The 26,976-nt window shown below is 36.8% G+C and overlaps 1 protein-coding gene across 1 annotated transcript in view; it reads left to right on the top strand.

Annotated features, from left to right (window-relative positions):
- Positions 1–26,976, top strand: part of RBMS3 (RNA binding motif single stranded interacting protein 3) — a gene marked incomplete at its 5' end in the record, with an annotated part of 521,563 nt that overhangs the window by 312,830 nt on the left and 181,757 nt on the right. The window lies entirely within an intron of this gene.

Genomic DNA, 26,976 nt, shown 5'->3' on the forward strand with positions numbered 1-26,976 from the left:
TAGCAGAGCCAGATTATCAGGACACCTCCCTATAGAATTGTTCCCTGGAAAATAGAGAATAATTTCAAGAGAAAGTATGAACAGTAAGAACATTTTATAATTTAGAGACACTAAAAAGTAGACTAACAACTAAGTCTCATTCTGAGATTTTGATATTGGAGTCAGAGAATCAAAAATAACTAGGGATGTTTGCATTTATCAGGAAGTTCTTGCTACCCCCCCCTTTCTCATTGCTTCAGGCATATCAGATATTTGGTGGAAAGTATATCCTTTTTATTGTCCTTAGGAAACTGAAACCTGAAATAAGTAATCAAGAGTGGACTATGCCTGGCTGTTTTTCTCAAAACTTAACTGTTCCTTGGCTTCTAGGGAACATTATTTAGCCATTACATGTTCATTCATGAGTCATTAATTCAAACCCAAATATATGACTGTCATTTTACACACTACACAAGGGAGATAATCCTTAATTCACTGGGTTTAAGACTTTCTTGTATGCATTTTATCAGGCCAGTAGGTACTCTTCTCTTCTGTGTGTTTGCTCAGACATACGTCATTCATCGTAGCATTCCGTGCCATTTGCCACTTCCTAAGCTGACTGTGTGACTGCAAGTATTTGAGAGTTTTATTCCTCCCTTCCTTCAGACTAGTGAATGCCTAATTTTAAACAAACTATTTCTGCCAGTTTCTCAGTTTAATCCCTGTTGCCATGATTAAGTAGTCCACAACATTCTTCAATGACGTCTGAGGCTTTGGAATTTAAAAGTAAATTGCTTCTGGGAAAAACAAATCAAACTTGCATTGCAGACCTACAGAAAGTGCATTAAAACATATTACGCTGCACTTTCTTGGTGGAATAAATTGAGAGTCACAGTAATGTTTCTTCTAGCAATGTCAGATTCTGAGACAGTTCGATTAATTTTGGCTTTAGATTGAGTTTCTCTCCAACACTGCACTCTCTATTTGATGTGTCTACATTTTTCATTGTATCCAATGGCAATTTATGCCATAAATTATTGGCTTTGGGGCCAAAACTCCAAGTAGAAAGGTGAGGCAATATACTGGAGAGAGTGCACGGAGAAGATATGGATTGGATTTGATTTTCCATCACTGATTTGTTATGTGACTTGGGCAAACTGTGCTACCTTAGTGGGTCTCCATTTATACCACCCTTCCTGTCTATCTGTGATGATGTCATGGCTGCCTTACTTCACTTGAGATGTCTTCTGGTGCAGGATGGTGAGGGTGGTATTAAGAAATACTCTCAAATCCTCCAATGTCACCTAGGCACCTTGCATGCCCTACTTGAAAAAGTGAAAAAAAGAACAGCTTGGTAAAGTATGTACCTGGAAGAATCTATTGTGTTTTCTTGCTTAAATCAAGAAATTAAATACATTTCCCTTTCTAGCAATAAAGAAGAAATTAATATTTACATGTTTAATTCAAAATTAAAAGTTATGTTAGGGTTACCTTTTTAAAAAAATTATCTTATTAAAGCATAATATAGCTACAGAAAACTCTGCATATTATAAATAAATAGCTTGGGGCACCTTTGTGGCTCAGTTTGTTCAGTGACTACCTTTGGCTCAGGTCATGATCCCAGAGTCCTGGGATAGAGTCCGCATTTGGCTCCTGGCTTCTCCCTTTGATCCTCTTGCCTCTCAGGCTGTTTCTCATTCTCTATCCCTCTCCAATAAATAAATAAATAAATAATCTTAAAAAAATATCTCGATAAATTTTCACAAACTGAATACAGGCATTGCAAGCAGTATCAATAAGCAGCACCACTTACCAGTTCCCCAAGTGACCCCTCATGATCTCTCCTAGTCATCACCTTTGTATCCACTAATGATGACCACTGTACTAAATTTAACACAGTAGATGAGCTTTATCTGTTTTTGTGTATTATGTAAGTGAGATCTTATAGTCTGTACTCTTATGTTTGACATTTTACCCAAAAATAATTTTAGAATTTACCCATACCATTCCCTGTAAATATGGATAATTCATTATCATTGTCATATAGCATTGTTTTGTGTGAATATGTGATAATTTATTTTTCCATTCTAATGTTGACACACGTGTAGGTAGTTTCCAACTTTACCCATTACTAACAATGCCACTGTGAACATTTTAGCATACCGAAGTCCAATAAAACTTCCTACAATGGTAGAAATGATCTATATCTGCACTGTCTGTTATGGTAACCACTAGATACATTTGGCTATTGAATGCTTGAAATGTGGCTAGTGATTAATGACAGATACGTTTTTATTGACATCATGTTGCCGTGAAGTCCTTGTTTCTGTAGATTGTCTCTGTAAATTTCTGTTCTTTGCCACTGTTGGATTCTTTCTTCTTTTATAGAACCACCCCCCACCCCTTAATATTTCTTGTAGTGCCAGCTTGGTGGTCACATACTCTCTTAAACATTGCCAGTCTTGGAAGCTCTTTATCTTTCCATTCATTTTAAATGTCAACCTTGCTGGATAAAGTATTCTTGGCTGCACTTTCTTCTCATTTAGTGTCCTGAATATGTTTTGCCAGCCCTTTCTGGCTTGCCAGGTTTCTGTGGACAGGTCTGACGTTATTCTGATGGACTTTTCTCTGTATGTAAGGAATCTCTTCTCCCTAGCTGCTCTCAAAAGCTCTTGCCTAAAATTCTGATTCATCAGTCTTACAATCAAGTGCCTCAAGGTCTTTCTAGATTTCTTATTCTTTCAATAATTACTCTCAATATGAGTGGCCTAAATGCTCCCATAAAATGGCACAGGGTTTCAGATTGGATAAAATGATGGGACCTGTCCATATGTTGTCTACATTTGGAACCTAAGGATACATCCAGACTGAAAGTGAAGGGATGGCGAAACATCTTTCATGCCAGTGGGCCTCAAAAAAAAGCTTGGGTAGAAATTCTTATATATCGGATAAATTAGACTTTAAACCAAAGACTGTAGTCAGAGATAAAGAAGGACACTACATCATTCTTAAAGGGTCTACCCACCAAGAAGATCTAATAATTGTAAATATTTATGCCCCCAGTACAGGAGCAGCCACCTACATAAGACAACTGTTAATCAAGATAAAGAGTCATATTAATAGTAATACATTAATAGTAGGGGATCTTAACACACCACTCTCATTAATAGACAGATCATCCAAGCAGAAAATCAATAAACAAGACCACTGAATGACACATTGGACCAGATGGACCTTATAGATATATACAGAACATTCTACCCTAAAACAACAGAATACTCATTCTTCTTGAGTGCACATGGAACTTTCTCCAGAATAGACCACATACTGGGGTTACAAATCAGGGTTCAACCAATACCAAAAGATTGAGATTATTCCCTGTATATTCTCAGACCACAATGCTTTGAAACTGGAACTCAACCACAAGAAAAAGTTTGGAAGTAATTCTAACACTTGGAAGCTAAAGACCACCCTGCTTAAGAATGTTTGGATCAACCAGGAAATCAAAGAAGAACTTAAACAATTCATGGAAACCAATGAGAATGAAGACACTTTGGTCCAAAACCTATGGGATATGGCAAAGGAGGTCCCAAGGGGGAAATACATAGCCACCCAAGCCTCCCTCAAAAAAAATTTAAAGTCCAGAATACACCAGCTCTCTTTACACCCTAAAGAACTGGGGAATCAACAACAAATTATGCCAACTGCATGCACAAGAAAGGAAATAATCAAGATTAGAGCATAGATCAATAAGACAGAAACCAGAGATACTGTAGAACACATCAACAAAACTAGAAACTGGTTTTTTGAAAGAATCAATAAGATCAGTAAACCATTGGCCAAACTAATTCAAAAGAAAAAAGAGAGGGCCCAAATTATTAAAATTATGAATGAAAAGGGAGAGAGCATCAGTAACACCAAAGAAATAGAAACAATCATCAGAAATTATTATCAACAGTTATATGCCAATAAGTTAAGCAAACTAGACAAAATGGATGCATTTCTGGAAACCTATAAACTTCCAAAACTGAATCAGGAAGAAATTGACAACACGAATAGACCAATATCTAATAATGAGATTGAAGCAGTAATCAAAAACCTCTCTAAAAAAAAGAGCCCAGGACCTGACAGATTCCCTGGAGAATTCTACCAAACATTCAAAGAAGAAATAATACCTATTGTCTTGAAGCTGTTCCAAAAAATAGAAACAGAAGGAAAACTTACAGACTCTTTTTATGAAGCCAGCATTACCCTAATCCCCAAACCAGGCAAAGACCCCACCAAAAAGGAGAATTTCAGACCAATATCCCTAATGAATATGGATGCCAAGATTCTCAACAAGATCCTAGCTAGTAGGATCCAATAGGACATTAAAAAGACTATCCAACATGAACAGGTGGGATTTATTCATGGGATGCAAGCGTGGTTCAACATTTGCAAATTAATCAATGTGATAGAATAAATCAATAAAAGAAGAGAGAAGAACCTCATGGTCCTCTCGATGCAGAAAAAGCGTTTGACAAGATACAACATCCTTTCCTGATTAAAACAATTCAAAGTATAAGGATAAAGGGAACATTCTTCAACTTCTATAAAATCTAACTGTGAAAAACCCACAGTGAATACCATCCTCAATGGGGAAAAACTGACAGTCTTCCCTTTAGAGCAGGAACACAACAAGGATGTCTACTCTCACCACTGTTATTCAACATAGTACTAGAAGTCCTAGCAACAGCAAACAGACAACAAAAAGAAATAAAAGATATTCATACTGGCAATGAAGAAGTCAAACTCTCTCTCTTCACAGATGCCATGATACTTTATATGGAAAACCCAAAAGACTCCACCCCCAAACTACTTGAACTCATTCAACAATTCAGTAATGTGTCAGGATACAAAATCAATGTACAGAAATCAGTTGCATTCTTATACACTAACAATGAAAATATAGAAAGGGAAATTAGAGAATCAATTCCATTTACTATAGCACCAAGAACCTTAATATATCTGGGAATAAACCTAACCAAAGAGGTAAAGGATCTATACTCGAAGAACTACAGAACACTCATGAAAGAAACTGAAGAATACACAAAAAGATGGAAGAGCATTCCATGCTTATGAATCAGAAGAATAAACATTGTTAAAATGTCTATACTGCCTAGAGCCACCTATACTTTCAGTGCCATCCTGATCAAAATTCCACTGGCATTTTTCAAAGAGCTGGAACAAACATTCCTAAAATTTGTGTGGAACCAGAATAGACCCTGAATTGCTAAGGAAATATTAAAAGGAAAAAACTGGAAGCATCACATTGCCTGATTTCAAAATTTACTACAAAGCTATGATCACTAAGACAACATGGTACTGGCACAAAAACAGACATAGCCTAGTGGAACAGAGTAGAGACCCCAGATATGGACCTTCAACTCTATGGTCAAATAATCTTTGACAAAGCAGGAAAAAATATACAGAGGAAAAAAGACAGTCTCTTTAATAAGTGGTGCTGGAAAAATTGGACAGCTATGTGTAGAAGAATGAAACCTGAACATTCTCTTACACCATACACAAAGATAAACTCGAAATGGAGAAAACACCTCAACATGAGGCAGGAATCTATCAAAATCCTAAAGGAGAACATAGGCAGTAACTTCTTCGACATCGAAACAGCGACTTCTTTCAAGACATGTCTCCAAAGCCAAAGGAAATAAAAGTGAAAATGAACTTTGAGACTTCATCAAGATCAAAAGCTTCTGCACAGCAAAGGAAACAGTCAACGAAACTAAGAGGCAACCCATGGAATGGGAGAAGATATTCCCAAATGACACTACAGACAAAGGGCTGATATCCAAGTTCTATAAAGAACTCCTCAAACTCAACACGCACAAAACAGATAATCATGTCAAAAAATGGGCAGAAGACATGAACAGACACTTCTCCAAAGAAGACATACAAATGACTAATAGACACATGAAAAAATGTTCATCAGCATTAGCCATCAGGGAGATTCAAATAAAAACCACATTGAGATATACCTCCCACCAGTTAGAATGGCCAAAATGAACAAGATAGGAAACAACAAGTGTTGGAGAAGATGTGGAGAAAGGGGAACTCTCTCACACTGTTGGTGGGAATGCAAGTTGGTGCAGTCACTTTGGAAAACAGTGTGGAGATTCCTTAAGAAATTAAAAATAGGGCAACCCTATGACCCTGCAATTGCACTACTGGGTATTTACCCCAGAGATACAGATGTAGTGAAAAGAAGGGACATTAGTACCCCAATGTTCATAGCAGCAATGGCTACAGTCACCAAACTGTGGAAAGAACCAAGATGCTCTTCAACAGACAAATAAATAAAGAATATATGGTCTATATATACAATGGAGTATTATGCCTCCATCAGAAAAGATGAATAGCCAACTTTTGTATCAACGTGGATGGGACTGGAGGAAATTATGCTGAGTGAAATAAGTCAAGCAGAGAGAATAAACTATCATATGGTTTCACTTTGTGGAGCATAAGGAATAACATGGAAGACATTGGAGAACAGAGAGGAGAAGTGAGTTGGGGGAAATTGGAGGGGGAGACATACCATGAGAGACTATGGACTCTGAAAAACAAACTGAGGGTTTTGGAGGGGAGGGGAGTAGAGGGTTGGGTGAGCATGGTGGTGGGTATTATGGAAGGCACATATTGGATGGAGCACAGGGTATGGTGCATAAACAATGAATTTTGGAACACTGGGGGAAAAAAAAAGAAATGTGGCTAGTGGAAGTGAGGAAATAAACTTTTAAAATTTCTGTTAACTTTAATTAATTTAAATATGGATACTATTCTTAATTTTATCTATAAACTAATGATAGTGCTTAATCCTAGAACAGATAGGTAAATGGCCTAAAGTCTTTCAGGTAGCAGGTGGTAGAACTGAGATTTGAAGTAATACTATATGATTTTGGAAGGCAAGTTCTTAACTAGTTAATATCTATGTAAAACAAGCAAAAATGAGTGATGATGCAGCTTATTTTAATTTAAAAACACTTTGAAAAAAATAGAAGTACCGTACAATCTAGTAATTCCTTTATTGGATCTTTACCAAAAAAAAAAAAAAAAAAAAAAACCCAACAAACAAACAAACAAACAAAAAACCCCAAAAACACTAAGTCAAAAAGATATATGCATGCCTATATTTATTGCAGCACTATTCACAATAGCCACAATATGGAACAACCCAGTGTCCACTGGTAGATGAGTAGATAAAGAAGATGTGAGAGATATATAGATCTATCTATCTATTTATTTATATATATTATACATATGTATAACATATATTATATATAACATGGAACATTATCCAGCCATAAAAAAAGAATGAGTAAAAGAATGAAATCTTGTCATTTGCAACAACATGGATGGACCTAAAGGGTATAATGATAAGTGAAATAAGTCAGTCAGAAAAAAAAACAAATGCCATATGATTTCACTTATACGTGGGATCTAAAAAAACTCAAAACTTATAAATTTAAAAAGCAGAATCAGACCTATAAATACAGGGAAAAAATGGGTGGTTACTAGAGGGCAGGGAGGTGGAGGCTTCCATTTATAAAATAAATGAGTCACTAGGACGAAAGGTACAGTACAGGGAATAAAGTCAATAGTAGCATAATAGCATTGTAATAGCATGGTGATTACATGGAAGCTACACTTGTGATGAGCAGAGCAGAATGTAAAGAGATATCAAATCACTGTGTTGTATACCCAAAACTAATGTAACATTGTGTTTCAACTATGCTTCAGCTGTGTTCAACTCTACTTCAATGAAAAATAAACAAACACATAAAACTAATGTAATTTGAAGACTAGAGCAATGAAGAATGCCTTAGTTTACTATCTTCCAATTGGCTTCAAATTAATAAAGTGTTAAATTTATATTTCTTTGGATTATATTTTAAGAGAAAACTTAGTAATGGAAATAGACAACTCATTTCACTCAGGATAAAAGGTAGAAGAAAATGGACTGTGCTTCCAGTAACTTCATGTCGTCCTGCCAAGAGAGCCTTTCTCAAATCTGCTATTTGTATTTCCAAATTTTACTTTAGATTTACAACCCTTTAAGTTTATTATGTGTTTTCAAACTTGATAAAAATGTTCATCCTCAGAGGCCAATTTAAGATCTTAAGCCAGCTTACTTTAATGGATAAATTAGGGGAAGCTTAGGAAGAGCTTTACATTTTACAGAAGAAGAAAGGGTATCTGGAGGAGTAAAATCATTTCCCAGGTTGTCCACTTACCATCACACTGTTAAATGCTGGACTTACTGTGCAAATTAGGCACTGGGTGGTTATAAGAGTTTTACGCTGCTATTGATGGTAGGAGGTCATCCTTTTCAGAGCAAGCTAGAGAACTCATATGTCAACTAGGAATAATTTTTTCTATAATATTTTTTATTACCTTTATGATGAACTGCAAGAGGACCTAATGAAATCCTTAATAAAACCTGTTGGATACCTTAGAATTACTATTACTATTTTATTAGTATTTTTGATATTTTAATAATTATGTTATTTTGAATCATCATGAAAATAAAACATGGCAATTACATTTTTAAAAATGACTCAAATGAATTTTGTTAACAACAAATAATAGTAAAAGCATTATCCAAAATAACTATTAAGTCATTAGTAATTTAACTATGTCTTTTAAAGTGGAATTTAAGTTTGTGGCACCTAGATAGTTTAATCGGTTAAGTGTCCTACCCTTGGTTTCAATTCAAGTCAGGATCTCAGGTCCTGAGATCTAACCCCTTGTTAGGCTACCTGCTCAGCAGGGTGTCTGCTTGGGATTCTTCTCCTCTGCCCCTCTGCTGCGCATGCACACACACATTCTCTCTCTAAAAAATAAATAAATAAATCTTAAAAAATAAAATGAATATTAAGTTTAACATTGTATTAATAATTAATTGAATATTAGGTATTATAAATCACAATTGTATAGTTCTAAGTAAATATTATTATCATGCCCCATCAGTAAAGACATTAACAAACTCTGCTAAGTACCAGTATTCTTTTTTTTTTAATTTTTTATTTTTTATAAACATATATTTTTATCCCCAGGGGTACAGGTCTGTGAATTACCAGGTTTACACACTTCACAGCACTCACCAAAGCACATACCCTCCCCCATGTCCATAATCCCACCCCCTTCGCCCAAACCCCCTCCCCCCAGCAACCCTCAGTTTGTTTTGTGAGATTAAGAGTCACTTATGGTTTGTCTCCCTCTCATTCCCATCTTGTTTCATTGATTCTTCTCCTACCCACTTAAGCCCCCATGTTGCATCACCACTTCCTCATATCAGGGAGATCATATGATAGTTGTCTTTCTCTGCTTGACTTATTTCGCTAAGCATGATATGCTCTAGTTCCATCCATGTTGTCGCAAATGGCAAGATTTCATTTCTTTTGATGGCTGCATAGTATTCCATTGTGTATATATACCACATCTTCTTGATCCATTCATCTGTTGATGGACATCTAGGTTCTTTCCATAGTTTGGCTATTGTGGACATTGCTGCTATAAACATTCGGGTGCACGTGCCCCTTTGGATCACTACGTTTGTATCTTGAGGGTAAATACCCAATAGTGCAATTGCTGGGTCATAGGGCAGTTCTATTTTCAACATTTTGAGGAACCTCCATGCTGTTTTCTAGAGTGGCTGCACCAGCTTGCATTCCCACCAACAGTGTAGGAGGGTTCCCCTTTCTCCGCATCCTCGCCAGCATCTGTCATTTCCTGACTTGTTGATTTTAGCCATTCTGACTGGTGTGAGGTGATATCTCATTGTGGTTTTGATTTCTATTTCCCTGATGCCGAGTGATATGGAGCACTTTTTCATGTGTCTGTTCGCCATCTGGATGTCTTCTTTGCAGAAATGTCTGTTCATGTCCTCTGCCCATTTCTTGATTGGATTATTTGTTCTTTGGGTGTTGAGTTGGCTAAGTTCTTTATAGATTCTGGACACTAGTCTTTTATCTGATATGTCGTTTGCAAATATCTTCTCCCATTCTGTCAGTTGTCTTTTGATTTTGTTAACTGTTTCCTTTGCTGTGCAAAAGCTTTTGATCTTGATGAAATCCCAATAGTTCATTTGTGCCCTTGCTTCCCTTGCATTTTGCGTTGTTCCTAGGAAGATGTTGCTGCGGCAGAGGTCGAAGAGGTTGCTGCCCGTGTTCTCCTCAAGGATTTTGAGGGATTCCTTTCGCACATTGAGGTCCTTCATCCATTTTGAGTCTATTTTTGTGTGTGGTGTAAGGAAATGGTCCAATTTCACTTTTCTGCATGTGGCTGTACAATTTTCCCAGCACCATTTATTGAAGAGGCTGTCTTTTTTCCATTGGACATTCTTTCCTGCTTTGTCAAAGATTAGTTGACCATAGAGTTGAGGGTCTATTTCTGGGCTCTCTATTCTGTTCCATTGATCTATGTGTCTGTTTTTGTGCCAGTACCATGCTGTCTTGATGATGACAGCTTTGGAATAGAGCTTGAAGTCTGGAATTGTGATGCCACCAACTTTGGCTTTCTTTTTCAATATCCCTTTGGCTATTCGAGGTCTTTTCTGGTTCCATATAAATTTTAGAATTATTTGTTCCATTTCTTTGAAAAAGATGGATGGTGCTAAGTACCAGTATTCTTAAAAACAATAAAATCAATTAGCACAAAACATCAAAAAGTGACGTCATAATCCGTTCTTCCTACTTCAACTTACTGAAAAAACACTTCATGAATTAACGGAATAGTCAGTTTGTTAATGTATTTTACTTTGAAGATGTTCTTTACTTTTACTATAATCACTAAATTAATATTAATTAATATTTTTTCTTTTGCAAAAGACTACATATTTCATGGGTGAAAGTATCTGTCATTGCTTGCCACCCAGAATTTGAATTTATGAGAATTCAGAGAGTTACTTAAAAAGTAAGTTTTAAAATATGATGTTAAAGCATTGCTTTCATTTGTATAATTTTAGATATTCCAGAAATAGAAAAGAGGGAAACTTGCATTTTATATCCAAAATCAAGGCTTTTCAAATTTAAAAACATTAAAACAAAACAAAATTTAAATTTAAATTAAAACAAAATAAAAACAAAATTTAAAAACAAAATTTCTTTATTGATTTTATTTAAAAAGAAGAAACTTTAGAATGCCCTGGAATTACTTTTAACAGCAGGGAACTGCTTGACAAAAATTCTCTGAAGCTTATTCCCTTCTCCTAGGGGCTGTCAACAGCAAATGAATGACTGACATAAGGCACAAAAGCTAGTCCTCTTACTGTATGGACGGGTAATCTGATTGTTTCATATCTGCTTCTTAGCTCTCCAAAGGATAAAACTGAGGCTAGACTTGTACCTGGGAGAGCATCCTTGCTTAGCTTCTTCCCTGGCTCTATCTGGCTTCCCTGGCTTCCTTACAGGTCTCATTTGAAAGCACCCACTTGCTCTACTCTTAGGAAACCCACCTAAATCAATGTCCCATTTCGATAATGCTCCTGTATGATTTCCAGATAAAATTTTTGAGATGGACCTTGTTTCTTTCATTTGTTCTAGGAAAAGTATGCTGCTACATCTCTAAATGTCACTATTCTTTAGATATAGCTCATTCCAGAAAAAGACAGTACTTTAGGGGGAAAAAAAAAAAAACAACCAAAGGGTTTCTAGAACAAACCATTTTGGACTTTACTTTGGCATCTGAATATCTGAAGACTTGGAATTAATGGAGAGGAACTGAACCAAACTCTCTGTACATTGTTATTAGGATTTGCTATGACGTTCTGAGTAAGAATGTTTATGGAAACAAAAAAGAAAAAGTATTGTGGAGCTGTCCCCAAGCTACTGGAAATAGGGTTATAGGAATCAGAAAAATCGTTCATGAAGCACTGGCCCCAATCAGAGATTGAAATTGTTTGCAACCAAAACTAAGCAGTAGTAGCATGACTTTTTCTTCAGGAGAAAAGGTACAACCTCCTCTCTTGAAAGAATGGATAAAGGAATAAGTGAGTGAGTGATTGGGACGGGCTGGATGAATGAATGCGTCAGTGGCCCAGTGAGTGATTGAATAGACTAGCCGCAGTGTCCTTGAGAAGGAAGTTATTTGCTCTTGTCTGTTCTTCAGTTATAAAAAGGTATTACTTAAATCTACCTAAAAACACAGAGGAGACAGGCAAACTCATATTTCTTTCTCCTTACTGTTTTTTTTTCTCATTCTTGCCCTTTTATGATAATACCTGAATGTATGAATTATTTGGGGGCATTCGTTAAGAAAAATATGATGCCAGGACTATCTTCCCAAGGTGCTTACTAACTGCTCATAAAGTGATTTACACCAATTCCTTCAGAGGTAAAGTTTTTCTTTTCTTTTTTCTTTCTTTCTTTTTTTTTTTTTTTTTAAGATTTTATTTATTTATTTGTCAGAGAGAAAGAGAGAAAGTTCAAGCAGGAGAAGAGGCAGGCAGAGGGAAAAGCAAGCTTCCTGCTGAGCAGGAAGCCTGGGTACAAGAGTCGAGCCCAGGACCCTGGGCTTATGACCTGAGCTGAAGGCAGATGCTCAACCAACTGAGCTACCCAGGCATCCCTGGAAGGCAAGATTTCTAATCCTTAAGAAACACCCTATCTTGAAAATTTAGCAAGTATGAGAAGGAGGCTTTTTCATCTTCTGAGAAATATGTTTGAGATATGTATATTTTATTTAAAAAATGGAAGGATTTTGGGGTGCCTGGGTGGTTTAGTGGGTCATGATCTCAGGGTCCTGGGATTGAGCCCCACATCGGGCTCTCTGCTCAGTGGGGAGTCTGCTTCCCCATCTCTCTCTCTGCCTGCCTCTCTGCCTACTTGTGATCTCTGTCTGTCAAATAAATAAATAAACATCTAAAAAAATTAGATAAAATTTTAGAACATAAAAGAAAATGAGTTCAATTAAAAGATGCTAGGTCTTATACTACTTCTTTATAAACAAAGTTCCTTTGATTACTTTTGGCAAGATAACGAAATGTGATTGAGATATAGATATTTATTATATTTATATTTATATTATCAATATTTATAATATTGATTTACTTTAGTGATAATTTGTATTATTATACTATGTATATATATTTAAAATATATACAAACCTGTCAGTTTAAATTAATGTGGGGTGTCTTGTAGAAAAAAGATACACACATTATTTTGAAATGGTAATGATAAGTCAGAACAAAAATGGCAAGGGTGAGTGTGTAGCATTGTTACATATAATAGCGTCATTCCTGAGAATTTTAATGGCAAGTGAAGTCTGAGGAAACACAGCCAGACCTTCTAATGTGAGCCCTCAAAGGGGCCTTCAATTCATTTATACTGTCATTTTGTTCCATGTCATTAGGATGAAACACCCACATTTCAATGGCCTACTTTCTTGGCAAATAATAATATAAATAAATAAACTATCTCATTCTGACCTTTCCATTTATCTCTAATTTGAATCCCTGCTTGAGAAGCCCTACCAATTACATTCTTGACAAACAATGAGAACAGATCAGAATGGACAGCCATTCAAAAAAAGAATGCTTAAAGATATTGTACTAATACCTTATTCTCAGAAGAGATTATAAAAATAGCAAGGGCTGTGGAAATGTATTGATACGAAAATGAACAAAGTAAGGAAGTGGAAAATAATGCAAGTGTGTGAGGTGTACTACCATAATTGAATTTCAGAAAAGTCTAAGTGATAAGAAAAAATGTCCTGTATAAAATTAAACACACACATTTCGATGTGAGTTTTTATTTTCTTGATTCATCAGGAATCAATAGATATCTCTGTAAAAACAAACGTAGCATTCTCGTCTTTAAACTAGAATGCTTTTGTCCAGTTTGATTTCTGAGCTGGGTTTTGGAATTTGTTATATAGGCCTACAAAACTGCAAACAAATTTCCAAGTTTAACCCCATTACAGCTTTCACCATCAGTAATGGATACACAAGTATCAACTTCAACCAGGGGCAGATTTTCTGGTGCTGACACTGGTGTAAAGTTATTATAACAGAACAGGAAGAAGTTGGTATATTTCTTCTTGGGATACTTCCATTGTGTGGCTCACTTGTACTTTGGTATTTACCTGAGTGTGCACTGACGTCACAGAAATTTCTTTTTCTCTGCAGTTCAATAGAGACAGTTACAAGAATTAAAAGTTGGAGGAAGAACAGTGGTAAATGATGAAGTGTCATGAAAAGGATGTTCTTCAGGCATACCAAACCAACCTACTCCTCTTTACCAAGTCGTTTGGTTGTAACAAAGCTGGAAAGAGAAGCAAAGGGGAAGTTGAGTGATCTAAGAATCAGATTTGAAATTAGAATGGATCTCAAGTATAGCCAGCTGTATTCCAACAAGTGAAGAATGGTATTTATTCATGATAGGTTAAGTGCCTGACCTCGAATATACTTTCTTATGTGGTCATGAAAGCTGGAACCTAGTTCACCTTTCTTGAGTGCTAGAGAATCTTCCATAATGTCAAAAATACTGGAGTTCTCCTGGGAGTCCCTTTGAGGATTCTTGTATGCACACTTTAATTTGAACTGCCAGGGGTCAAGGTCAGCAGAACCATTTGTAGTGAAAACAACAGAGCTAATGTAATCGGTGGAATCTGTGATTTTTTTTCAAGGCCATGGGACTGTCAGGAGTATTCTCAGTCTGCAGTCAATGGCTTTCTTGTGATAATTTGCATGCAGACACCCTGGAAGATTGAGAGGTTCTCAGATCACATGTCTCCTGTGTGACTGAGTCCAGCCTGGGACTCTTGATTCCAACTTACATTCGGAGGCTTTCTCTCAATGCCATACTGTGTTATTTCTTTTAGAATAACTGACATAAATTTTTTATAACCAGAGCCGTAGGTGAGACCTTATTTGGATATTAAACCACACCTACCTTGCACATAGTTGGGACAAAATGTATTACCTAAGAAAAATAATGAATTAATCCAAACTCAACCTGTTCACCAGGTTAGCTACAAGTTAGTCAGCAAACTGTCAGGCTGGTAGAAACAGACCAAAAGCATGAGAGGAAAAGGCATATGGAAATGGAATAACCAGGTTGTGTCTATCTATTAAATCTTTTGGATCATCCTAAATGCTTTGCCTGATAGTAACCTCATAGCATCCAGAAACTCTGAGTCATATCTTTCCTTTCCCCTTGCTTTTCCCCTTGACTTTTTAGTAGTAGTTCAGATCTGAATAGTTCTGAACAGTTCAGCGGCCAACCCAAACTATTAGCCATATTCTTCCAGAAATCACTTTCTAGTCATGAAAAATTTCACTGTCCTTATATACCAAAGAATTTTGATTTGCAGCTATTCTATAGACCCTTCTCTCCTGAAGGCTCTTTCCTTGCCCATTTTGTATTATCATTATTATTCATTTTGTTTTAGCATAATAACATCATTTGACACCATTATTTAGTGAAACCTCTTATACATGGTGCTAGGTTGATATGCATGCTTTCTCTTCTCAAAGGTGTTTAGCACGGTAACCCATAACACAGAAAAGCATACATTAAGCACATTGTCTTCTATTATTCTTTCCCAAGCCTTAAGTGATAAAAGAGGAGAAGATTACATCTTTCACTCAAATAGGCTGCCAGCATTATCCCTACCATGACCTGGTTTTTTAAATAAGAAATAGAGACTTAACAATTAAAGTTAAAGTTATAAATTTCACATTTCTCTAGACAGGCCTTAAAAAAAGAACAATCTCTGGCAGACCACAGACTCACCAAGGTAACAGATGTTGGACTAGAAACTGCACAGTTTAGAGGAGAAAAATTAATTTGTGAAAAAGTAACTTTTTCCCCTCGTGTGTGTTTTTAATGGCCTTAGCAAAGCAGAATGGAAATATTTGCATTTTCTGCAATCAATTTACATGGTTAAGCATTTGTTTTTCTCCCCATCCTAAACATAATTGTCTATTCAGTAATAACCCACATAGCAGATAGAAGGGTCAAGAGATGCTCTGTATCTTTGGCATCAGCCTGCTGTTAGCACCTAAGTCTCTTAGTCCACCATGCTCATTTGGAGTTTCTTTTTGCATTTCCTAATGCACAACTTGCTGAACATCCTGCTCAGATAAAATCGATAAATTTCCCATCTTTTGGGTGGAATTTCTTCTCCTCGTGCCATCTGAATCAAATCTGCCATCTCACTTCTCCAGAGCTGCCAACACAACTGTCTCCTTTTTATCTTCACTAAATTTTTGGAACATTGTGAAGATCGCCAAAGCAGAGTGGGAGTGGAGACAATAGGGAATAAAAAGAAGCTGTTTTAAGCAAGTATTGAGCCTGTAACTTTTTTTTTTTTTTTTAATATTTATCATCTGCTTGGAGTTGTTGCTGATGAAACCTTATAGTTTGGCAGAGCAGCTGTGTTTAAAGCAATTTACAACAGATTTTCAAAAAAAAAAAAAAATCCCCATTGTGTCCCCCATTTCAATATCAGCCTTTAAGATTTCAGTATTATTATAATAGCGATGTATCAGGACAGATGGCAGCTACACTTGTGATGAACATGGCATAATGTGTAAACTTGTCAAATCACTGAGTGAGTTGTACACCTGAAATTGATGTGACATTGTGTGTCAGATGGAAGGAAGGAAGGAAGGAAGGAAAGAAGGATGCATAGAAGGAAGGTGAGAAGGGAGGGAGGGAGGAAAAGAAAGCAAGGGCAGAAGAAGGAAAAAAGAGGCAATGGTGAGTGTGAGAACTGTTTCCAAAGGACTTCTAGCAGAGGACAAACTGGCGAGAAACACCGAGAGACTTGGCTAAGAGAGATGTGCAATTCACACAGCATTCCAGCCCCATTTCTCCTGCTCAGATCACTAGTGTATCTGGTTAGAACTTGCAGAATTAACATGGGGCTTCCTGTCTCTCTCTGTCCCTCTTTGCTGTTTTAGTCAAGGGAATTAATTAAAAAAAAAAAAATGCTGCTTCATTTTTGAACTGCTTGTGAAAGCCTCCTTATTTTAGTTAAGTAGAAGTCTATTTTGTTAGCAATCCTGGGCTCTTCCTTTGGGCTACATTTATATATGCAGATCAACTAATCATATAGTGCAGATATCTTTACCAGGTGACAATCTTTTTTCCTCTCCTTGTCTCTTCTCTCTTGAGGCATTTTTGAGAAGGTTTGGCTTGGGGAAACTTAAAAAGGATTATTTTCCTGTATAAAACCTTCAAGTTTAAACAATTTGACTAAATGAAGTAGTGCTCATGACACGAAAGACAAAGGTTTAATTCAAAAATGGAGTATTTTAGTTTTTGCATAGGAAACCTTTTTTCTCTAGGGCGAATCAAGCAGATAACCCCTTTAATTCCATCTTCAGCTCTTTGATGATGCAAGATGTTTTTAACACTTAACCCACAAATACACTCAACAAAGTACAAGTAATGGCAGTGAAGGTACAGGGCAGGTAGGCTGCTCCCAGCCCTGAAAAACAAAAGAAAGATTTTTCAAAACACAATTCCTTTTGATTGTGGTCAATAGACCACTTTGTTCATAAAGCTTTGACAAAATATAATACATAGAGGAGTTATGTATGTAATATACACACAGGTCCCAAAAGCCCCCTGGAGAATATCTCTTGATGAGAATTTTAGTACTTAACTGAAAATTATGGCTTTTGGACTCTTTCACTTATATTTCTAGCGAACACATCAAATACAAAAGCAACTTGTTTAGCTAACACATTGCATTTCAGTCTCTTCGCCACTTGTGTATTCATTTCCAGCAATGTTTGCAACACCATTTGATCTTAAACACCCAACATAAACTAGAGGCGCGGGGAGCTGGAATATTACCTCAATAAGTATAGACAAGCAAGAATTAAATTGACCTTCAACTTCAAATTTCTCTGTCCTTCCTTCGAGTAGGGATATACAGAGGTGCTAAGTTGATTTATGTTAACTTAAAGCTATTTCACTAAAGCAATGACCTTGTACCAATACATGTTTAAGTATCTAGTTCTTCAGGGATTGTTGAAAAAAAAAAAAAACACCATTCTTAAAATAACACAGATCCTCTGTGAAAGCTTTTGACTGCCCGAGAATTTACTCAGAGTGCATTTTAAACAACCTTCATATAGAAGGAAACTAAACCATGGCTACCATAGGCTTTCTATTTTAATCTTTATTTACAGGTTGAGTGGAGCCAAAGGGGAATGAAAAATGAAATGCTAGAGAGCAAGATATGTCTGTTTGTTCACAATATCCTGATGAAATCTTCCATATGGGGATTGAGTAGAAATTAAAGGTTGCTTTTTTTTTTTTTTTTTTTTTTAAGGGTGTGGCTTTCACCCTTCTTCTTAAAGTGTTTGGACACTATCCCTCCTGGTAGAACCTCTCTCTACTTCAGTTTTCTTGGACACAAAGGGAACGTAGGAAAAAAATAAATAATATGCAAATTCTTTTCAAGCTCTGAAAATTCTGGATTTATATCTCAGAAGTATTTTTACATGATACATGTACAGTAAGATCTCTGATACAGGCAATTTTAAACCATAGAAAATGATTATAAATTAAATATATGAATAATTTTAGGTTCATACAGTTGGTAATTAATTATAATCAACTAAAAATCGACATGGATCATAGACTAAATCCTTCAAATACCTTTACTGAGAAACAATGAAAATGTGTAGTAAATCTATTAGAAGAATTACTTCCCTTCAAAATTTTACTTAAGTTCCTGATTTATGAAAGGGTGCTTGATTATATCCTCTTGCTTTTAAGCGGGTAGATCGATACAGAGTTTTTAAAGAGCATTAATAATTTTTTTCTTTTACCTTGAGAGTAAACATTCATCTTAATTAACAAATTAACAAATTAAGGTGGGAGAATTAGTGTAGGAAGTAGTATTTCGTATATGATAAAAGTTATCCCAAGTCAGCTCTGGTGGGGATGGTGAGCCACTAGCTCAGTAGTTAAGATTCTGTTGTTCCAGAATTCCAGGACTGAAATACTTGGTGCCACTTAAAAGCTCGGTAGGTCAGGAATTTCAGATTTTAAGCCAAGTGCTACCATTTTCCAAGAGGCCTTCCCTGAAGTCTTATTCCCTGATCCACTTCCCATGTTGTCCACCCTCTTTCACCTATTATTCTATAAGACTGTGTTCTGCATTTTACATCTATCCCTGCATCCACTGCTTCACAATACCCGAAGACTCAAAGAGTTTCTGCTGTTATCCTACCAGTATTATGAAAATTCAGCCTCTCCCCCAAAGATACTACTTTATGTCCAAACTTACTGAGTTCTGTTTGTTCTCACTGAGATAGTGGATTCCATGCTGTTTTGGGGCTTCTGGATTATCGCTACTTCTCCAATTTGTAAACATTGCTTCTTTTTTGAGGCTTATGAAAACTGTCAAGACAACTGTCTCTACTTACATCTACTGGCCTCCACATAATTTGCTCTGTCATTGAAGATTTTGGCAACTGGATAACTTTTCATTTCTAACCCAGTTTTTGCCATCACCTTAGATATTTTCAACAACCACTTATTATATTGAACCATACTGTATTGAATTGATGTGATGACTGCTTCAGAGCATGGCCTCTCAGTTTTTTCTTTTGGCCTCTCAATTTCTTTACCTCATTATCTGCAATAACATCATTTTCAGTTTCTCTTCAGCCATTTACTCTCAGAGTGAAACTCAAGACCATACAGCCTCTTGAAAGTGTTCTTCCGAAATCAAGAAATCAACTTGCTACACTTAACCCATAATCTTCTACTTTCCAAGCATGATTGTTTAATTAATGACCTTTCTCCAGCCTCTTGGGCATGCCCAGTCCATTGAGCATCCTCCCTTTTCTCTGTCCTGTCCATTAGCTTTGATTTGTCATCTGATTAAATCCTGACCTTAGATGTACTCAACTGCCTCCTTTCTTTGTGTCTCCACATAAACCATAGACAAAGAAAATCATAAGAGAAAAATGAATTGCTACATTATGATCACAAACCTCAGCTGTGTCTCTGGATTTCCTCGAAAATTGTACTAGGTTCAACTCATCCTCCAATTCTCAATGGCTGTTGCAAATTAACTTCACCCTTCTGAAACTGCTGCCACCATTCTCCTCCAGACACTCAGCAGATGGCATTTGCTTTCACTTAACCTATCATGTGGCCATCATTCAATGGAAACTCCTCAGCCTGACACTATCAAAGTTACAAATCTATCTTCAGAACACAGCATTGTCTCCTTCCCTCCTGTTAAAAGTAAAGAAGTGTCTCTCCTCTTTCTGGTTCTGTTTTCCTTGTGCTTTGGAATCCACTTTCCCCTATTCTTTGTAAATTTCACTAATGACTATCCTTTTTATCACCTGTAACTTTACCCTCTCTCTCTATTTTGGATCTTTCTGATTAGCATCTATATAGGACTGGTTTTCTCCGACTAAAAACAAAGCAGGGGCACCTGGGTGGCTCAGTCAGTTAGTGCCTCTGACTCTCGATTTTGGCTTGGACCATAATCTCAAGGTTGGGAGATCAAGCCCCATGTAGGGTTCCACACTGAGTGTGAAGCCTGCTTAAGATTCTCTCTCTCCCTCTGCTCCTTATCTCGATCTTGCCCCTACAAAAACATCCTCAATCTTTCTTTCCCTTATCTATTTACAGCATACCCTCTTGAGAGCATTTAAGAAACTGCTATGCATGTGTCAGCCATCTTCTCTGTCTTCCCACTACCACCAGTCCACTGTGATTATCTCCTGTCAATGTCACCAACAATCTTATGCCACTAAATTCATTGCCCATTTTCTGGTTTTCATTTTACTTAACCTCTCAGGGCATCCAAACCTATTGTCCATTTCCTCCTTCATTCCTAGGTTTTTGTAAATGACACTCTTGTGGCTTCTCATATTATTCATCCTATAAATAATGGTACCCTTCAAAGTAAACCTTAAAACCTTGTTTTTTTCTTATCATATACTCTGTCTCTAAACAATTGAATCTATAGTAAGGCTTGAATATTCACATATGATTCAAATTTTTTATCTCCACCCATCTTTGAACTCCAAATGTGTATCACTTTTTTAATATATCCTCTTAGATATTTCAGAAAAACTTCCAAGCTCAAATTAAAATAGAAATAAATATTCTCCTTCATTTCCAATGTTTCCTTTAGTTGCCCTTAATTTATTTTCCCCTGCTGGAACCAGACAAATGTTTAAAAGGAAATATCATTCTGATTCCTCAATAGTTAAATAATTAAAAATCCTTTAAGGGTTTCCAAATATGTGGCTGTAACACCAAAATCCTTACCAGAATCTAGAAGTCTCTGTGAAATCTAGCTTCTTCTCACTTACCACTTCCTACCTCACTTCCCATCATTCAGTCATGTTGGTCGATTTTCCTTTCCTTCTAATGTTCAATATTTCTTTCCTCATCATAGCTTTCCACGTGCTGATCCATTTGCCTAAAACTTTTTTCCCTTTTCTTTGTCATCTTTTTTTTTATTTTTAGTTTTAGCTCAGACTTCAGAGCTCAGCTTAAATTCCCATTCTAATGGAAGCCTTTCTGAGGGTTCTCAGACTACATGATCTCATTAGCATTGTGGAACCCTTTTAGACATATATAACAATTTCAACAAAATGAAATTTGTGTAATTAATTATTCTATATGTTTCTTACCATTTAGAATGTAATCTCCACTAGGCCAGGGACCTTGATCACCTTTGTATTCTTTTTTTATTTTTAATTTTTTATTTTTTTATAAACATATATTTTTATCCCCAGGGGTACAGGTCTGTGAATCACCAGGTTTACACACTTCACAGCACTCACCAAAGCACATACCCTCCCCAATGTCCATAATCCCACCCCCTTCTCCCAAACCCCCTCCCCCCAGCAACCCTCAGTTTGTTTTGTGAGATTAAGAGTCACTTATGGTTTGTCTCCCTCCCAATCCCATCTTGTTTCATTTATTCTTCTCCTACCCACTTAAGCCCCCATGTTGCATCACCACTTCCTCATATCAGGGAGATTATATGATAGTTGTCTTTCTCTGCTTGACTTATTTCGCTAAGCATGATACGCTCTAGTTCCATCCATGTTGTCGCAAATGGCAAGATTTCATTTCTTTTGATGGCTGCATAGTATTCCATTGTGTATATATACCACATCTTCTTGATCCATTCATCTGTTGATGGACATCTAGGTTCTTTCCATAGTTTGGCTATTGTGGACATTGCTGCTATAAACATTCGGGTGCACGTGCCCCTTTGGATCACTACGTTTGTATCTTGAGGGTAAATACCCAATAGTGCAATTGCTGGGTCATAGGGCAGTTCTATTTTCAACATTTTGAGGAACCTCCATGCTGTTTTCTAGAGTGGCTGCACCAGCTTGCATTCCCACCAACAGTGTAGGAGGGTTCCCCTTTCTCCGCATCCTCGCCAGCATCTGTCATTTCCTGACTTGTTGATTTTAGCCATTCTGACTGGTGTGAGGTGATATCTCATTGTGGTTTTGATTTCTATTTCCCTGATGCCGAGTGATATGGAGCACTTTTTCATGTGTCTGTTCGCCATCTGGATGTCTTCTTTGCAGAAATGTCTGTTCATGTCCTCTGCCCATTTCTTGATTGGATTATTTGTTCTTTGGGTGTTGAGTTGGCTAAGTTCTTTATAGATTCTGGACACTAGTCCTTTATCTGATATGTCGTTTGCAAATATCTTCTCCCATTCTGTCAGTTGTCTTTTGATTTTGTTAACTGTTTCCTTTGCTGTGCAAAAGCTTTTGATCTTGATGAAATCCCAATAGTTCATTTTTGCCCTTGCTTCCCTTGCATTTTGCGTTGTTCCTAGGAAGATGTTGCTGCGGCAGAGGTCGAAGAGGTTGCTGCCCGTGTTCTCCTCAAGGATTTTGAAGGATTCCTTTCATACATTGAGGTCCTTCATCCATTTTGAGTCTATTTTTGTGTGTGGTGTAAGGAAATGGTCCAATTTCATTTTTCTGTATGTGGCTGTCCAATTTTCCCAGCACCATTTATTGAAGAGGCTGTCTTTTTTCCATTGGACATTCTTTCCTGCTTTGTCGAAGATTAGTTGACCATAGAGTTGAGGGTCTATTTCTGGGCTCTCTATTCTGTTCCATTGATCTATGTGTCTGTTTTTGTGCCAGTACCATGCTGTCTTGATGATGACAGCTTTGGAATAGAGCTTGAAGTCCAGAATTGTGATGCCACCAATGTTGGCTTTCTTTTTCAATATCCCTTTGGCTATTCGAGGTCTTTTCTGGTTCCATATAAATTTTAGCATGATTTGTTCCATTTCTTTGAAAAAGATGGATGGTACTTTGATAGGAATTGCATTAAACGTGTAGATTGCTTTAGGTAGCATAGACATTTTCACAATATTTATTCTTCCAATCCAGGAGCATGGAATATTTTTCCATTTCTTTGTGTCTTCCTCAATTTCTTTCATGAGTACTTTATAGTTTTCTGAGTATAGATTCTGTGTCTCTTTGGTTAGGTGTATTCCTAGGTATCTTATGGTTTTGGGTGCAATTGTAAATGGGATTGACTCCTTAATTTCTCTTTCTTCTGTCTTGCTGTTGGTGTAGAGAAATGCAACTGATTTCTGTGCATTGATTTTATATCCTAACACTTTACTGAATTCCTGTATAAGTTCTAGCAGTTTTGGAGTGGAGTCTTTTGGGTTTTCCACATATAGTATCATATCATCTGCGAAGAGTGATAATTTGACTTCTTCTTTGCCAATTTGGATGCCTTTAATTTCCTTTTGTTGTCTGATTGCTGAGGCTAGGACCTCTAGTACTATGTTGAATAGCAGTGGTGATAATGGACATCCCTGCCGTGTTCCTGACCTTAGCGGAAAAGCTTTCAGTTTTTCTCCATTGAGAATGATATTTGCAGTGGGTTTTTCATAGATGGCTTTGATGATATTGAGGTATGTCCCTCTAACCCTACACTTTGAAGAGTTTTGATCAGGAAGGGATGCTGTACTTTGTCAAATGCTTTTTCAGCATCTATTGAGAGTATCATATGGTTCTTGTTCTTTTTTTTATTGATGTGTTGTATCACATTGACTCATTTGCGGATGTTGAACCAACCTTGCAGCCCTGGAATAAATCCCACTGGTCGTGGTGAATAATCTTTTTAATGTACTGTTGAATCCTATTGGCTAGTATTTTGTTGAGTATTTTCGCATCTGTGTTCATCAAGGATATCGGTCTATAGCTCTCTTTTTTGGTGGGATCCTTGTCTGGTTTTGGGATCAAGGTGATGCTGGCCTCATAAAATGAGTTTGGAAGTTTTCCTTCCATTTCTATTTTTTGGAACAGTTTCAGGAGAATAGGAATTAGTTCTTCTTTAAATGTTTGGTAGAATTCCCCCGGGAAGCAGTCTGGCCCTGGGCTTTTATTTCTTTGGAGATTTTTAATGACTGTTTCAATCTCCTTACTGGTTATGGGTCTGTTCAGGCTTTCTATTTCTTCCTGGTTCAGTTGTGGTAGTTTATATGTTTCTAGGAATGCATCCATTTCTTCCAGATTGTCAAATTTATTGGTGTAGAGTTGCTCATAGTATGTTCTTATAATAGTTTGTATTTCTTTGGTGTTAGTTGTGATCTCTCCTCTTTCATTCATGATTTTATTTATTTGGGTCCTTTCTCTTTTCTTTTTGATAAGTCGGGCCAGGGGTTTATCAATTTTATTAATTCTTTCAAAGAACCAGCTCCTAGTTTCGTTGATTTGTTCTATTGTTTTTTTGGTTTCTATTTCATTGATTTCTGCTCTGATCTTTATGATTTCTCTTCTCCAGCTGGGCTTAGGGTTTCTTTCTTGTTCTTTCTCCAGCTCCTTTAGGTGTAGGCTTAGGTTGTGTACCTGAGACCTTTCTTGTTTCTTGAAAAAGGCTTGAACCGCTATATATTTTCCTCTCAGGACTGCCTTTGTTGTGTCCCACAGATTTTGAACCGTTGTATTTTCATTATCATTTGTTTCCATGATTTTTTTCAATTCTTCTTTAATTTCCCGGTTGCCCCATTCATTCTTTAGAAGGATACTGTTTAGTCTCCATGTATTTGGGTTCTTTCCAAACTTCCTTTTGTGGTTGAGTTCTAGCGTTAGAGCATTGTGGTCTGAAAATATGCAGGGAATGATCCCAATCTTTTGATACCGGTTGAGTCCTGATTTAGGACCGAGGATGTGATCTATTCTGGAGAATGTTCCATGTGCACTATAGAAGAATGTGTATTCTGTTGCTTTGGGATGAAATATTCTGAATATATCTGTGATGTCCATCTGGTCCAGTGTGTCGTTTAAGGCCTTTATTTCCTTGCTGATCTTTTGCTTGGATGACCTGTCCATTTCAGTGAGGGGAGTGTTAAAGTCCCCTACTATTATTGTATTATTGTTGATGTGTTTCTTTGATTTTGTTATTAATTGGTTTATATAGTTGGCTGCTCCCACGTTGGGGGCATAGATATTTAAAATTGTTAAATCTTCTTGTTGGACAGACCCTTTGAGTATGATATAGTGTCCTTCCTCATCTCTTATTATAGTCTTTGGCTTAAAATCTAATTGATCTGATATAAGGATTGCCACTCCTGCTTTCTTCTGATGTCCATTAGCATGGTAAATTCTTTTCCACCCCCTCACTTTAAATCTGGAGGTGTCTTCGGGCTTAAAATGTGTTTCTTGGAGGCAACATATAGATGGGTTTTGTTTTTTTATCCATTCTGATACCCTGTGTCTTTTGACAGGGGCATTTAGCCCATTCACATTCAGGGTAACTATTGAGAGATATGAATTTAGTGCCATTGTATTGCCTGTAAGGTGACTGTGACTGTATATGGTCTCTGTTCCTTTCTGATCTACCACTTGTAGGCTCTGTCTTTGCTTAGAGGACCCCTTTCAAGATTTCCTGTAGAGCTGGTTTGGTATTTGCAAATTCTTTCAGTTTTTGTTTGTCCTGGAAGCTTTTAATCTCTCCTTCTATTTTCAATGATAGCCTAGCTGGATATAGTATTCTTGGCTGCATGTTTTTCTCGTTTAGTGCTCTGAAAATATCATGCCAGCTCTTTCTGGCCTGCCAGGTCTCTGTGGATAAGTCAGCTGCCAATCTAATATTTTTACCATTGTATGTTACAGACTTCTTTTCCCGGGCTGCTTTCAGTATTTTCTCTTTGTCCCTGAGACTTGTACATTTTACTATTAGGTGACAGGGTGTGGGCCTATTCTTATTGATTTTGAGGGGCGTTCTCTGAACCTCCTGAATTTTGATGCTCGTTCCCTTTGCCATATTGGGGAAATTCTCCCCAATAATTCTCTCCAGTATACCTTCTGCTCCCCTCTCTCTTTCTTCTTCTTCTGGAATCCCAATTATTCTAATGTTTTTTCGTCTTATGGTGTCACTTATCTCTCGAATTCTCCCCTCTTGGTCCAGTAGCTGTTTGTCCCTCTTTTGCTCAGCTTCTTTATTCTCTGTCATTTGGTCTTCTATATCACTAATTCTTTCTTCTGCCTCATTTATCCTAGCAGTTAGAGCCTCCATTTTTGATTGCACCTCATTAATAGCTTTTTTGATTTCAACTTGGTTAGATTTTAGTTCTTTTATTTCTCCAGAAAGGGCTTTTATATCTCTCGAGGGTTTCTCTAATATCTTCCATGCGTTTTTCGAGCCCAGCTAGAACCTTGAGAATTGTCATTCTGAACTCTAGATCTGACATATTACCGATGTCTGTATTGATTAGGTCCCTAGCCTTCGGTACTGCCTCTTGTTTTTTTTTGTGTGTGTTGAATTTTTACGTCTTGTCATTTTGCCCAGATAAGAGTATATGAAGGGGCAAGTAAAATACTAAAAGGGTGGCAACAACCCCAGGAAAATATCCTTTAACCAAATTAGAAGAGATCCAAAATCGTGAGTGGGGAGAAGGGATAAAAAGAGGTTCAAAAAGGAAGAAAGAAAAAAAAAGCAAAAAGAAAAA

Source organism: Mustela nivalis (genome assembly GCF_964662115.1).
Source record: "Mustela nivalis genome assembly, chromosome: 1".
Taxonomy (NCBI): domain Eukaryota; kingdom Metazoa; phylum Chordata; class Mammalia; order Carnivora; family Mustelidae; genus Mustela; species Mustela nivalis.